The sequence below is a fragment of the Arachis hypogaea genome, chromosome 5 (assembly GCF_003086295.3).
Source record: "Arachis hypogaea cultivar Tifrunner chromosome 5, arahy.Tifrunner.gnm2.J5K5, whole genome shotgun sequence".
Lineage (NCBI taxonomy): Eukaryota > Viridiplantae > Streptophyta > Magnoliopsida > Fabales > Fabaceae > Arachis > Arachis hypogaea.
Window position 1 is genome coordinate 29,111,667 of NC_092040.1, and position 16,070 is coordinate 29,127,736.

The 16,070-nt window shown below is 40.6% G+C and overlaps 1 non-coding gene across 1 annotated transcript; it reads right to left on the reverse strand.

Moving 5' to 3' along the window:
* Positions 1-3,663: 3,663 nt before the first annotated feature.
* On the reverse strand, positions 3,664-3,771 carry LOC112804834 (small nucleolar RNA R71). The gene has a single exon (XR_003203454.1). It is a non-coding gene; the product is annotated as a small nucleolar RNA R71 (small nucleolar RNA).
* Positions 3,772-16,070: the final 12,299 nt, after the last annotated feature.

Here is a 16,070-nt window from a genome sequence, read left to right on the forward strand (position 1 = left end):
AGAAGCCCAATTGGCGCGCTCTCAACGGCTTTGGAAAGTAGACATCCTGGGCTTTCCAGCAATATATGATAGTCTATACTTTGCCCAAGATTTGATGGCCCAAACCGGCGCTCAAAGTCACCTTCAAGATTTCCAGCGTTAAACGCCGGAACTGGCACCCAAATGGGAGTTAAACGCCCAAACTGGCACTAAAGCTGGCGTTTAACTCCAAGAAGAGTCTCTACACGAAAATGCTTCATTGCTCAGCCCAAGCACACACCAAGTGGGCCCGGAAGTGGATTTTTATGTCATTTACTCATTTCTGTAAACCTTAGGCTACTAGTTCTCTATAAGTAGGACCTTTTACTATTGTATTTGGAGACTTTGGTAGCTATCTTCATTTTTATGCTATCTTAGATCATTGGGAGGCTGGCCATTCGGCCATGCCTAGACCTTGTTCTTATGTATTTTCAACGGTGGAGCTTCTACACACCATAGATTAAGGTGTGGAGCTCTGCTGTACCTCGAGTATTAATGCAATTACTATTGTTCTTCCATTCAATTCCTCTTGTTCTTGTTCTAAGATATCACTTGTTCTTCAACTTGATGAATGTGATGATCCGTGACAATCATCATCATTCTCACCTATGAACGTGTGACTGACAACCACCTCCGTTCTACCTTCGATTGGGTGAATATCTCTTGGATTCCTGATTGCACGATGCATGGTTGATCGCCTGACAACCGAGTGCTCGTCTGACAAACGAGCCAACCATTCCGTGAGATCAGAGTCTTCGTGGTATAGGCTAGAATAGATGGCGGCATTCAAGAGAATCCAGAAGGTCTAACCTTGTCTGTGGTATTCTGAGTAGGATTCAATGACTGAATGACTGTGACGTGCTTTAAACTCCTAGCAGGCGGGGCGTTAGTGACAGACGCAAAAGAATCGATGGATTCTATTCCGGCCTGACCGAGAACCGACAGCTGAATTCCGCGTGCTGTGACAGAGCATATGCAATCGTTTTCACTGAGAGGATGGGAGGTAGCCATTGACAACGGTGAAACCCTACACAAGCTTGCCATGGAAAGGAGTAAGAAGGATTGGATGAAGACAGTAGGAAAGCAGAGAGACGGAAGGGAAGGCATCTTCATGCGCTTATCTGAAGTTCCTACCAATGAATTACATAAGTACCTCTATCTTTATCTTTATTGTTATTTTCGTTCATCACCATATCCATATGAGTTTGCCTGACTAAGATTTACAAGATGACCATAGCTTGCTTCATACTAACAATCTCCGTGGGATCGACCCTTACTCGCGTAAGGTTTATTACTTGGACGACCCAGTGCACTTGCTGGTTAGTTGTGCAAAGTTGTGTAATGCCATGGTATTGAACACCAAGTTCTTGGAGTTCATGACCGGGGATTATGAGAGTTGTGAAAAGTATTATTCACAATTTCGCGCACCAAGTTTTTGGCGCCGTTGCCGGGGATTGTTCAAGTTTTGAGCAAGCTTTTGGTAACATCAGTGCCAAGGATTGTTGAGTTTGGACAACTGAAGGTTCATCTTGTTGCTTAGATTAGGTATTTATTTTTTTTTTCGAAATTCTTGAAGATGAATTCTAGAGTTTCATGATGATTTGTTGAAGTCTGGCTGGCTGAGAAGCCATGTCTAATCTCATTGGACCGAGGTTTCAACTTATCATCACAAGAGCTTGTTGATCTTTATCAATCTTGCTTTTGGAGCAGTGATCTGCTAAGGCTTGGCTGGCCTTTGGCCATGTCTAGTGTTTTGGACCGAAGCTTTCTTTGAAAGCTTGGCTGGCTATGAAGCCATGTCTAATTCCTGGACCGGAGTCTTAGACTAGCATTGCACTGATTCCTGGAATTCTCATTGAGAATTTTGATACCTTTTTCCAATTAATTTTCGAAAATCACAAAAAAATTTTACAAAATCATAAAATCCAAAAATTTCTTGTTTGAGTCTAGTGTTTCATTTTAAGTTTGGTGTCAATTGCATGCATTCATTCATGTGTCTTAGTGATCTTCAAGTAATTCTTGATGATTTCTTACTCTGATCTTTAAATTCTCTTGACTTGAGTGTTTGTGTGTCTCATATGCATCCTCATTAGTGTCAGTAGTATACAAACTACTAAGTTTGGTGTCTTGCATGCATTGTTATTTGATTCTTGTTGCATTTTGATCTTTTCCTTATTATTAAAAATCCAAAAATATTTTAATTTGTGTCTTCTCAAGTCAATTATACAGAGAATTGAAGATTCAGAACATACAGCAGAGGAATTATACAGAAAAAGCTGGGCGTTCAAAACGCCCAGTGAAGAAGGACAGACTGGCATTTAAACGCCAGCCAGGGTACCTGGTTGGGTGTTTAACGCCCAAAAAGGTATAGTTTTGGGCGTTAAACGCCAGAATGTGCACCATTCTGGGCGTTTAACGCCAGGATGGCACAAGGGGGAAGATTCTGTTTTTCAATGCAATTTTTTTTCAGGTTTTCAAAGTTTTTCAAAATCAAATCTTTTTCAAATCATATCTTTTCAATCATATGTTTTCAAAATTGATTTCTTTCTATCTTTAAAGATACTTGCTACCAATTAATGATTTGATTCAACATTTCAAGTATGTTGCCTTTTCTGTTGAGAAAGGTTTAATGTTTGAATCATATCTTTTCTTGTTAGCCAAGTTTTTAATTTTCAAAATCAAATCTTTTTAAAATGTTTTTCAAATCATATCTTCTCAATCACATCTTTTTAAAACCAATCACATTTTCTTAACCACATCTTTTTCAAAATAGTCTTCAATCAAATCTTTTTGATTTCTAATTTCAAAATCTTTTTCAAAAAAACACTTCACTTCTTTCCCACTTTCATTTTCGAAAATTAAGTAATGTTTTTCAAAAAATGTTTTCAAAATTTTCACTTAATTTTCGAAAATCACTTCCCTTCTTCTCACATCCTTCTATTTATGGACTAACACTATCCCTTAATGCAAAATTTGAACTCCATCTCCTTTGATAAGTTCGAATTTTCTACTTCTGTCTTCTACTCTTCTTTTCCTCTGACATTTCAAAGAATCTCTATACTGTGACATAGAGGATTCCACATTTCTTGTTCTCTTCTCTCTCATATGAGCAGGAGCAAAGACAAAGGCATTCTTGTTGAGGCTGATCCTGAACCTGAAAGGACCTTGAAGAGAAAGCTAAGAGAAGCCAAAGCACAACTCTCTTTAGAGGACCTGACCGAATTCTCCAAAGAAGAAGAACACATGGTAGCCGAAAACAACAATGCCAACAATGCAAGGAAGGTGCTGGGTGACTTTACTGCACCTACTCCCGATTTCTATGGGAGAAGCATCTCTATCCCTGCCATTGGAGCAAACAACTTTGAGCTTAAGCCTCAATTAGTTTCTCTAATGCAACAGAATTGCAAGTTCCATGGACTTCCATTGGAAGATCCTCATCAGTTTTTAGCTGAGTTCTTGCAAATCTGTGACACTGTCAAGACTAATGGGGTTGACCCTGAGGTCTACAGACTTATGCTATTCCCTTTTGCTGTAAGAGACAGAGCTAGAACATGGTTGGACTCTCAACCTAAAGAAAGCCTGGACTCTTGGGAAAAGCTAGTCAATGCCTTCTTGGCAAAGTTCTTTCCACCTCAAAAATTGAGTAAGCTTAGAGTGGAAGTCCAAACCTTCAGACAGAAGGAAGGAGAATCCCTCTATGAAGCTTGGGAAAGATACAAACAATTAATCAGAAAGTGTCCTTCTGATATGCTTTCTGAATGGAGCATCATAGGTATTTTCTATGATGGTCTCTCTGAATTATCCAAGATGTCTTTGGATAGCTCTTCTGGAGGATCTCTTCATCTGAAGAAGACGCCTACTGAAGCTCAAGAACTGATTGAAATGGTTGCAAATAACCAATTCATGTATACTTCTGAAAGGAATCCTGTGAACAATGGGACTAGTCAGAAGAAAGGAGTTCTTGAGATTGACACTCTGAATGCCATATTGGCTCAGAACAAAATATTGACTCAACAAGTCAATATGATTTCTCAAAGTCTGTCTGGAATGCAAAATGCACCAAGCAGTACTAAGGAGGCTTCATCTGAGGAAGAAGCTTATGATCCTGAGAACCCTTCAATTGAAGAGGTGAATTACATGGGAGAACCCTATGGAAACACCTACAATCCTTCATGGAGGAATCATCCAAATCTTTCATGGAAGGATCAACAGAGACCTCAACAAGGTTTCAATGACAATAATGGTGGAAGAAACAGGTTTGGCAATAGCAAGCCTTTTCCATCATCTTCTCAGCAACAGACAGAGAGTTCTAAGCAGAATACCTCTGACTTAGCAACCATGGTCTCTGATCTGATCAAAACCACTCAAAGTTTCATGACTGAAACAAGGTCCTCCATTAGAAATTTGGAAGGACAAGTGGGTCAGCTGAGCAAGAAAATTACTGAGCTCCCTCCTAGTACTCTCCCAAGTAATACAGAAGAAAATCCAAAAGGAGAGTGCAAGGCCATCAACATGGCCGAATTCTGGGAGGAAGAAGAGGCAGTGAACGCCACTGAGGAAGGCCTCACTGGACGTCCACTGGCCTCCAATGAGTTCCCCAATGAGGAACCATGGGAATCTGAGGCTCAAACTGAGACCACAGAGATTCCATTGGACTTACTTCTGCCATTCATGAGCTCTGATGAGTATTCTTCCTCTGAAGAGGATGAGTATGTCACTGAAGAGCAAGTTGCTAAATACCTTGGAGCAATCATGAAGCTAAATGACAAGTTATTTGGAAATGAGACTTGGGAGGATGAACCCCCTTTGCTCACCAAAGAACTGGATGACTTGTCTAGGCAGAAACTGCCTCAAAAGAGACAGGATCCTGGGAAGTTTTCAATACCTTGTACCATAGGCACCATGACCTTCAAGAAGGCCTTGTGTGACTTAGGGTCAAGTGTAAACCTCATGCCTCTCTCTGTAATGGAGAAGTTAGGGATCTCTGAGGTGCAAGCTGCAAAAATCTCACTAGAGATGGCAGACAATTCAAGAAAACAAGCCCATGGACTTGTAGAGGATGTTCTGGTTAAGGTCGAAGACCATTACATCCCTACTGATTTCATAGTCCTAGAGACTGGGAAGTGCATGGATGAATCCATCATCCTTGGCAGACCCTTCCTAGCCACAGCAAAGGCTGTGATTGATGTTGATAGAGGAGAGTTGATCATTCAAGTGAATGAAGAATCCCTTATGTTTGAGGCTCAAGGATATCCCTCTGTCATCATGGAGAGGAAGCATGAAGAGCTTCTCTCAAATCAGAGACAAACAGAGCCCCCACAGTTAAACTCTAAGTTTGGTGTTGGGAGGCCACAACCAAACTCTAAGTTTGGTGTTGAACCCCCACATTCAAACTCTAAGTTTGGTGTTGGGAGGTTCCAACATAGCTCTAAGCAATTCTGAGGCTCCATGAGAGTACTCTGTCAAGCTAATGACATTAAAGAAGCGCTTGTTGGGAGGCAACCCAATGTTATATTTTATCTATTTTATTTTGTTATTTTCTCTTTTTTGTAGGTTGATGATCATGAGAAGTCACAAAATCAATGAAAAAAGCAAAAACAGAATGAAAAACAGGAAGAAAAACAGCACACCCTGGAGGACGCACCCACTGGCGTTTAAACGCCAGTGAGGTTAGCTGTTGGGCGTTTAACGCCCAGTCTGGCACCATTCTGGGCGTTTAACGCCAGAAAGGGGCACCAGACTGGCGTTAAACGCCAGAAATGGGCAAGAAGCTGGCGTTAAACGCCAGAAATGGGCACCAGCCCGGCGTTTAACGCCAGAAATGGCTCAAAACGTGATTTTGAATGCCATTTGGTGCAGGGATGACTTTTCCTTGACACCTCAGGATCTGTGGACCCCACAGGATCCCCACCTACCCTACCACTCTCTCTCTTCTTCACCCATTCACCAATCACCTCAACACCTCTTCCCCAAAAACCCTTCACCTATCAAATCCCATCTTTCTCTTCACCACTCACATCCATCCTTCATAAAACCCCACCTACCTCACCATTCAAATTCAAACAACTTTCCCACCCAAACCCACCCTCACATGGCCGAACATCCCTCTCCCCCTCTCCTATATAATCCCTCCTTCACTCCTTCATTTTCACACACCTTAAACACCTTTTCTCTCCCCTTTGGCCGAATACAAAGCCATTCCCTTTCCCTTCATTTCTTCTTCTTCTACTCTCTTCTTTCTTCTTTTGCTCGAGGACGAGCAAACATTTTAAGTTTGGTGTGGTAAAAGCATTGCTTTTTGTTTTTCCATAACCATTTATGGCATCCAAGGCTGGAGAAACCTCTAGAAAGAGGAAAGGGAAGGCAAAAGCTTCCACCTCCGAGTCATGGGAGATGGAAAGATTCATCTCAAGGGTGCATCAAGACCACTTCTATGAAGTTGTGGCCTTGAAGAAGGTGATCCCTGAGGTCCCTTTTTCACTCAAAAAGAGTGAATATCCGGAGATCCGACATGAGATCCGAAGAAGAGGTTGGGAAGTTCTTACCAACCCCATTCAACAAGTCGGAATCTTGATGGTTCAAGAGTTCTATGCCAATGCATGGATCACCAAGAACCATGATCAAAGTGTGAACCCGGATCCAAAGAATTATCTTACTATGGTTCGGGGGAAATACTTGGATTTTAGTCCGGAAAGTGTGAGGGTGGCGTTCAACTTGCCCATGATGCAAGGAGATGAACATCCCTACACTAGAAGGGTCAAATTTGATCAAAGGTTGGACCAAGTCCTCACAGTTATATGTGAAGAGAACGCCCAATGGAAGAGAGATTCAAGAGGAAAGCCGGTTCAATTGAGAAGGCATGACCTCAAACCCGTGGCTAGAGGATGGTTAGAGTTTATACAACGCTCAATCATTTCCACTAGCAACCGGTCCGAAGTTACCATAGACCGGGCTATCATGATCCATAGCATCATGATTGGAGAAGAAATAGAAGTTCATGAGGTTATAGCCCAAGAACTCTATAAGGTGGCGGACAAGTCCTCTACCTTGGCAAGGTTAGCCTTCCCTCATCTCATTTGTCACCTCTGTTATTCAGTTGGAGTTGACATAGAGGGAGACATCCCCATTGATGAGGACAAGCCCATCACTAAGAAGAGGATGGAGCACACAAGAGACCCCACTCATCATGAAATCCCTGAGATTCCTCAAGGGATGCACTTTCCTCCACAAAACTATTGGGAGCAATTAAACACCTCCCTAGGAGAATTAAGTTCCAACATGGGACAACTAAGGGTGGAGCACCAAGAACACTCCATCATCCTTCATGAAATTAGAGAAGACCAAAGAATCATGAGGGAGGAGCAACAAAGACAAGGAAGAGACATTGAGGAGCTCAAGCACTCCATGGGATCTTCAAGAGGAAGGAAGAGCCGCCATCACTAAGGTGGACCCGTTCCTTGATTTCCTTGTTCTTTATTCTTCTGTTTTTCGAATTTTAGTGCTTATGTTTATCTATGTCTGTGTCTTGTGATCATTAGTATCTTAGTGTCTATGCCTTAAAGTTATGAATGTCCTATGAATCCATCACCTCTCTTGAATGAAAAATGTTCTTAATTGAAAAAGAAAAGAATTGCATGAATTTTGAATTTTATAACAGTTTAATTATTTTGATGTGGTGGCAATATTTTTGTTTTCTGAATGTATGCTTAAACAGTGCATATGTATCTTGAATTTGTGGTTCATGAATGTTGGCTCTTGAAAGAATGATGAAAAAGGAGACATGTTACTGAGGATCTGAAAAATCATTACAATGATTCTTGAAGCAAGAAAAAGCAATGAAAAAAAAAATTTCGAAAAAAAAAGAGAAAAAGAAAGGAAAAGAAAAAAAAAGAGAGAAAGAAAAAGAAAGAAATAAAGTTGTGATCCAAGGCAATAAGAGTGTGCTTAAGAACCCTGGACACCTCTAGTTGGGGACTTTAGCAAAGCTGAGTCACAATCTAAAAAGGTTCACCCAATTATGTGTCTGTGGCATGTATGTATCAGGTGGTAATACTGGAAGACAGAGTGCTTTGGGCCACAGCCAAGACTCAATAAGTAGCTATGTTCAAGAATCATCATACCTTACTAGGAGAATCATTAACACTATCTGGATTCTAAGTTCCTAAAGAAGCCAATCATTCTGAATTTCAAAGGATAGAGTGAGATGCCAAAACTATTCAGAGGCAAAACGCTAAAAGCCCCGCTCATCTAATTAATACTGATCTTCACAGATGTTTTTGGAATTCATTGCATATTCTCTTCTTTTTATCTTATTTGGTTTTCAGTTGCTTGAGGACAAGCAACAATTTAAGTTTGGTGTTGTGATGAGCGGATAATTTGTATGCTTTTTGGCATTGTTTTTAGTGTGTTTTTAGAATGATCTAGTTAGTTTTTAGTATATTTTTATTAGTTTTTAGTTAAAATTCACTTTTCTGGACTTTACTATGAGTTTGTGTGTTTTTCTGTGATTTCAGGTATTTTCTGGTTGAAATTGAGGGACCTGAGCAAAAATCTGATTCAGAGACTGAAAAGGACTGCAGATGCTGTTGGATTCTGACCTCCCTGCACTCGAAGTGGATTTTCTGGAGCTACAGAAGCCCAATTGGCGCGCTCTCAACGGCATTGAAAAGTAGACATCCTGGGCTTTTCAGCAATGTATAATAGTCCATACTTTGCCCGAGATTTGATGGCCCAAAACCGGCGTTCAAAGTCACCCTCAGGAATTCCAGCGTTAAACGCCGGAACTGGCACAAGAATGGGAGTTAAACGCCCAAACTGGCATAAAAGCTGGCGTTTAACTCCAGAAAAGGTCTCTACACGAAAATGCTTCAATGCTCAGCCCAAGCACATACCAAGTGGACCCAGAAGTGGATTTTTACGTCATTTACTCATCTCTGTACACCCTAGGTTACTAGTTTACTATTAATAGGATCTTTTGACATTGTATCTGAACCTCATGACACTTTACACGTTTCTCATTGTATTTTCTACAGCATGAGTCTCCAAACCCCATGGTTGGGGGTGAGGAGCTCTGCTGTGTCTTGATGGATTAATGCAATTACTACTGTTTCTCATTCAATCATGCTTGCTTCCATTCTAAGATACAGACACCCAATTGGCGCGCTCTCAACGGCGTTGGAAAGTAGACATCCTGGGCTTTCCAGAAATATATGATAGTCCATACTTTGCCCAAGATTTGATGGCCCAAACCGGCGCTCAAAGTCACCTTCAAGATTTCCAGCGTTAAACGCCGGAACTGGCACCCAAATGGGAGTTAAACGCCCAAACTGGCACTAAAGCTGTCGTTTAACTCCAAGAAGAGTCTCTACACGAAAATGCTTCATTGCTCAGCCCAAGCACACACCAAGTGGGCCCGGAAGTGGATTTTTATGTCATTTACTCATTTCTGTAAACCTTAGGCTACTAGTTCTCTATAAGTAGGACCTTTTACTATTGTATTTGGAGACTTTGGTAGCTATCTTCATTTTTATGCTATCTTAGATCATTGGGAGGCTGGCCATTCGGCCATGCCTAGACCTTGTTCTTATGTATTTTCAACGGTGGAGCTTCTACACACCATAGATTAAGGTGTGGAGCTCTGCTGTACCTCGAGTATTAATGCAATTACTATTGTTCTTCCATTCAGTTCCTCTTGTTCTTGTTCTAAGATATCACTTGTTCTTCAACTTGATGAATGTGATGATCCGTGACAATCATCATCATTCTCACCTATGAACGTGTGACTGACAACCACCTCCGTTCTACCTTCGATTGGGTGAATATCTCTTGGATTCCTGATTGCACGATGCATGGTTGATCGCCTGACAACCGAGTGCTCGTCTGACAAACGAGCCAACCATTCCGTGAGATCAGAGTCTTCGTGGTATAGGCTAGAACAGATGGCGGCATTCAAGAGAATCCGGAAGGTCTAACCTTGTCTGTGGTATTCTGAGTAGGATTCAATGACTGAATGACTGTGACGTGCTTCAAACTCCTAGCAGGCGGGGCGTTAGTGACAGACGCAAAAGAATCGATGGATTCTATTCCGGCCTGACCGAGAACCGACAGCTGAATTCCGCGTGCTGTGACAGAGCATATGCAATCGTTTTCACTGAGAGGATGGGAGGTAGCCATTGACAACGGTGAAACCCTACACAAGCTTGCCATGGAAAGGAGTAAGAAGGATTGGATGAAGACAGTAGGAAAGCAGAGAGACGGAAGGGAAGGCATCTTCATGCGCTTATCTGAAGTTCCTACCAATGAATTACATAAGTACCTCTATCTTTATCTTTATTGTTATTTTCGTTCATCACCATATCCATATGAGTTTGCCTGACTAAGATTTACAAGATGACCATAGCTTGCTTCATACTAACAATCTCCGTGGGATCGACCCTTACTCGCGTAAGGTTTATTACTTGGACGACCCAGTGCACTTGCTGGTTAGTTGTGCGAAGTTGTGTAATGCCATGGTATTGAACACCAAGTTCTTGGAGTTCATGACCGGGGATTATGAGAGTTGTGAAAAGTATTGTTCACAATTTCGCGCACCAACTTCCTGGCGTTCAACGCCAGCAAGAAGCAACAGCTGGGCGTTGAACGCCCAGGAGAAGCAACAATTGGGCGTTAAACGCCCAAAACATGCAGCGTTTGGGCGTTTAACGCCAGGATGGTGGGGAGGAGGTAAAATTCATTTTTTTTCAAAAATTTTCTAATTTTTATGTTTTAATTCATGATTTCTTACATACACATGTTTCCAAATATCATCCTTCAATTTCAAAAATTTTAATCCTAATTTCTAAAATCTCTAATTTCTGAAATCCCTACTTCAAAGATTTTACATGCATCTTAATCCATAAAGCCAATTGATTTTCAATCCAATCCAACTCTTTTTCCAAGCTCTTTCCCAACTTAATTATCTTTTAACATCTTTTTCAAATTATAAATTTCAAATTTATTTTCAAATATCATTCATATCTTTTTAAATTATATCCTTTTCTTGTCATATTTATCTTTTATAAATCATATCTTCTATCTTATATCTTTTTCTTATTTTCGAATACCCACCCCCTCCCTTTATATCAACTCTCGGCACTCCTCTCATCATCCACCATTCCACACTTGCTCTCCTCCTATTCCTCTTCTCTCTTTTCTTTTGCTTGAGGACAAGCAAACCTCTAAGTTTGGTGTGCTTATCCATGATCACAAAAACATTCTCACTTTGATCATGGCCCCTAAAGGAAAACAACCCAACCCAAGAGGCAAGAAAGAGAATATTCCAAAGCCACTTTGGAATCAAGGGAAGTTCTTAACTAAAGAACATTCAGACCACTACTACAAAATAATGAGTCACAGATCAGTGATCCCGAAAGTCAAATTTGACCTGAAGGAAGATGAATATTCGGAGATCCAAGAGCAAATTCGAAACAGGAACTGGGAAATCCTAGCCAATCCTAAAACGAAAGTGGGAAGGAACATGGTTCAGGAGTTCTATGCTAATCTATGGCAGACAGACAGGCAACGAATAATTGGAGCTGCTCTCTATGACCATCGAACCTTAGTCAGAGGAAAGATTGTTCATACCCATCCTGACAAAATCAGGGAGATCTTTAAGCTCCCTCAACTGAAAGATGACCCAGACTCCTTTAATAGGAGAATGATGAGGGTAAATAAAGGTCTGGACAAGATTCTAGAGGATATATGCATCCCTGAAGCCAGGTGGACCACCAGCACGACTGGCATCCCAAATCAACTCAAAAGAGAAGATCTCAAACCAGTAGCCAGAGGCTGGCTGGATTTCATTGGGTGTTCCATATTTCCCACCAGCAACCGTTCTGAAGTTACCATTAAAAGAGTAGTGATGATTCACTGCATCATGTTGGGAAAAGAAGTAGAAGTCCATCAACTAATCTCGTGTGAACTATACAAAATAGCAAACAGAAATTCCAAGGATGCCAGATTGGCCTATCCAAGCCTAATTTCTATGCTCTGCAGAGATGCTGGAGTGAAGATGGGAATAACAGAGTATATCTCAGTTGAAAGGCCAATCACTAGAATATCAATGGACAGACAACAGCTGCAGGATGATCCAATCAAGAGGAGAGCACAGGAAGTCCTCCCAGAACTTCCTCAATTCGAATATTGGGAACACATTGAAGCATCTATTTCCAAATTGCAAGAAGCTATGAGCCAAATAAAGGAAGAACAGAACAATCAAAGTAGCATGATTTGCAAACTGCTTAAGGAACAGGAAGAGCAATGGCATGATCTAAGGGAACTGAAGCGCCAGAAATTAATCCTTGAAAAGCACCCCACAGACTAGAGGAACATCTACTTCTCAAAACACAGGTTGTTGAGTTCTAATTTTTGCTTTAACTCTGTGGTAGTGTTATTATAGAAATTTACCTTAGGAGATATATATATAGTAGTAGTAGTAATTAGTATATCTATTCTGGTTTTATTTCCAATTAAGTTATAATTTATTGCTCTCATCATCATCAGGCATGAATAAAATAGTAGATAATTAGAATAAATAAGTAATTTATTTTTTCGAGTTCTTAATAATAAAAATTATAATTAACTATATGTGGTGGCAACACTTTTTGTTCTCTGAATGAATGCTTGAATAGTGCATAATTTTTATCTTGAATTTTATGAATATTGGCTCCTGAAAGAATGAGGAACACGAAAAATATTATTGATAATCTGAAAAATCATGAATTTGATTCTTGAAGCAAGAAAAAGCAGTGAAAAAAAAATTTTACAAGAAATCATTGGATCAAGAAAAGGGAATAAAAGCCAACAGCCCTTAAAACCAAAAGGCAAGGGTAAAAAGGATCCAAGGCTTTGAGCATTAATGGATAGGAGGGCCCAAGGAAATAAATCCAGGCCTAAGCGGCTAAATCAAGCTGTCCCTAACCATGTGCTTGTGGCATGCAGGTCCAAGTGAAAAGCTTGAGACTGAGTGGTTAAAGTCGTGATCCAAAGCAAAAAGAGTGTGCTTAAGAACTCTGGACACCTCTAATTGGGGACTTTAGCAAAGCTAAGTCACAATCTGAAAAGGTTCACCCAGTTATGTGTCTGTGGCATTTATGTATCCGGTGGTAATACTGGAAAACAAAATGCTTAGGGCCACGGCCAAGACTCAATAAGTAGTTGTGTTCAAGAATCAACATACTAAACTAGGAGAGTCAATAATACTATCTGAATTCTGAGTTTCTATGGATGCCAACCATTCTGAATTTCAAAGGATAAAGTGAGATGCCAAAACTGTTCAGAAGCAAAAAGCTACAAGCCCCGCTCATCTAATAAGAATCTGAGCTTCACTTAAAACTCTGAGATATTATTGCTTCTTAATTTCTTTTCATCCTATTTTATTTATCTAGTTGCTTGAGGACAAGCAACAGTTTAAGTTTGGTGTTGTGATGAGCGGATATTTTATACGCTTTTTGGGGGTAATTTCATGTAGATGTTAGTATATTTTAATTAGTTTTTAGTAGAATATTATTAGTTTTTAGGCAAAAATCATATTTCTGGACTTTACTATGAGTTTGTGTGTTTTTCTGTGATTTCAGGTATTTTCTGGCTGAAATTGAGGGAGCTGAGCAAAAATCTGAGTTAAGTTGAAAAAGGACTGCTGATGCTGTTGGATCCTGACCTCCCTGCACTCGGAATGGGATTTTTGGAGCTACAGGAGTCCAATTGGCGCGCTCTCAACGGCGTTGGAAAGTAGACATCCAGAACTTTCCAGAAATATATAATAGTCCATACTTTGCGCGAAGATAGACGACGTAATTTGGCGTTGAACGCCAAGTTCATGCTGCTGTCTGGAGTTAAACGCCAGAAACACGTCATGATCCGGAGTTGAACGCCCAAAATACGTTATAACTTGGAGTTCAACTCGAAGAAAAGTCTCAGCTCGTGGATAGCTTTAATCTCAGCCCCAGCACACACCAAGTGGGCCCGAGAAGTGGATTTCTGCACCAATTATCTTAGTTTACTCATATTCTGTAAACCTAGGTTATTAGTTTACTATTTAAACAACTTTTAGAGACTTATCTTGTACCTCATGACATTTTCAGATCTGAATTTTATACACTTTGACGGCATGAGTCTCTAAACTCCATTGTTGGGGGTGAGGAGCTCTGTAGCGTCTCAATGAATTAATGCAATTGTTTCTATTTCACTCAAACGTGTGTGTGTTCCTATCTAAGATGTTCATTTGCGCTTAATTGTGAAGGAGGTGATGATCCGTGACACTCATCACCTTCCTCAATCCATGAACGTGTGCCTGACAAACACCTCTGTTCTATATCAGATTGAATGAGCATCTCTTAGCTTCCTTAATCAGAATCTTCGTGGTATAAGCTAGAACTGATGGCGGCCATTCTTGAGGATCCGGAAAGTCTAAACCTTGTCTGTGGTATTCCGAGTAGGATTCAAGGATTGAATGGCTGTGACGAGCTTCAAACTCGCGATTGCTGGGCGTGATGATAAACGCAAAAGGATCAATGGATCCTATTCCAACATGATCGAGAACCGACAGCTGATTAGCCGTGCTGTGACAGAGCATCTGGACCGTTTTCACTGAGAGGATGGGAAGTAGCCACTGACAATAGTGACACCCTACATACAACTTGCCATGGATGGAACTTTACAAACAATTGAGTTGAATATTACATTGTAGGAATTCAGAGGACAAAGCATCTCCAAAACTCCAACAGATTCTCCATTAATAAAGTAACAATTTCTTATTCCAAATACTTTGACTTCTTACAATTAAATCCAATTAATCTTATTGACATCCTGACTAAGATTAATAAAATAAACATAGTCTGCTTCAAACCAATAATCTCCGTGGGATCGACCCTTACTCACTTAAGGTATTACTTAGACGACCCAGTGCACTTGCTGGTTAGTTGTACGGATCACAAATTCGTGCACCACTCAACCTCGTCAAGCATCTCCCACGAGTATCGAGACACCACAACATCCTTTTGCCAACACAAGGGGAAGGCAGGCTCATCATTCGCTTCTAAGAAAAATGGTCGAGCTCCTTCAACAGCTTGGACCTTAAAAAAGTAATTCTTAAAGTCCCTAAAGGACTCGTCATACATAGCAAACACTTTATGTCCTTGGGCAGATCGAAAGGAAACCCAATAAGCTTTCTTTTTTGAAGAAATCCCGGGCTTGGTCAAAAAAAAGAGATAAAGAAAGAGAGTCTGAGAAGGCTTGACGTCCAACTCTTGGCAAAGCAGCTGAAAGATCTTGATAAAACCCCAGGAGTTCGGATGGAGCTGGGATGGAGCCACATTACACGACCACAACAAATCGATCTCAAAGAAAGTGAAAGGAAAAGTAATGTTCAACTGGCTAAAAAAATAGTCATAAGCATAGAAGAAGGGACGTTCTCCTTGGGACAGAGCAGGAAAGCAAACCCTTTCATCAGAGTTAGGCACTACCAATTCATAGTTTTTTTCCTGATCTCTATTACTACATATTTGGTGACATTTTCTGAGCTCGCGCAGAACTCGGAATTAACTACAGAAACGCACATCAGGACGAGGGAGTCCAGCTAGTCAGACATACCTTCAGGGACCTTGGAAGATGTCTCGACAATATTTTTGCAAGAAGACTTGGTCAACTAGTCCTACAACAAAAAGAAAAAGAGAGGGGATTACTAAATAAACATCTCGGACAAAGCAGATATGACTCGACTTAAGGCACACAGGGCAGCAACAATAGCAAAAGGAAACCCCAGGATACAACCCAATGTCCAGGGGCATCCTTTGGGGGCAATAACAGAACGAGGACTCAAGCTGTCTTAGCAAGAAAAATAACCTTCTTTTTCACACAAATAACACTTCGAGAAGAAAATCATCAACAGTAGCTGTCTTTCAACAAAACTACTAATAAAGGAAACTGTCAACATCAAAACAGACAAAAATCATCAAAAGGCAGTCCTTTTCAAAAATCAAGCAGCTCATAAGCCACATAAAGTCCCTTCAGAGGCA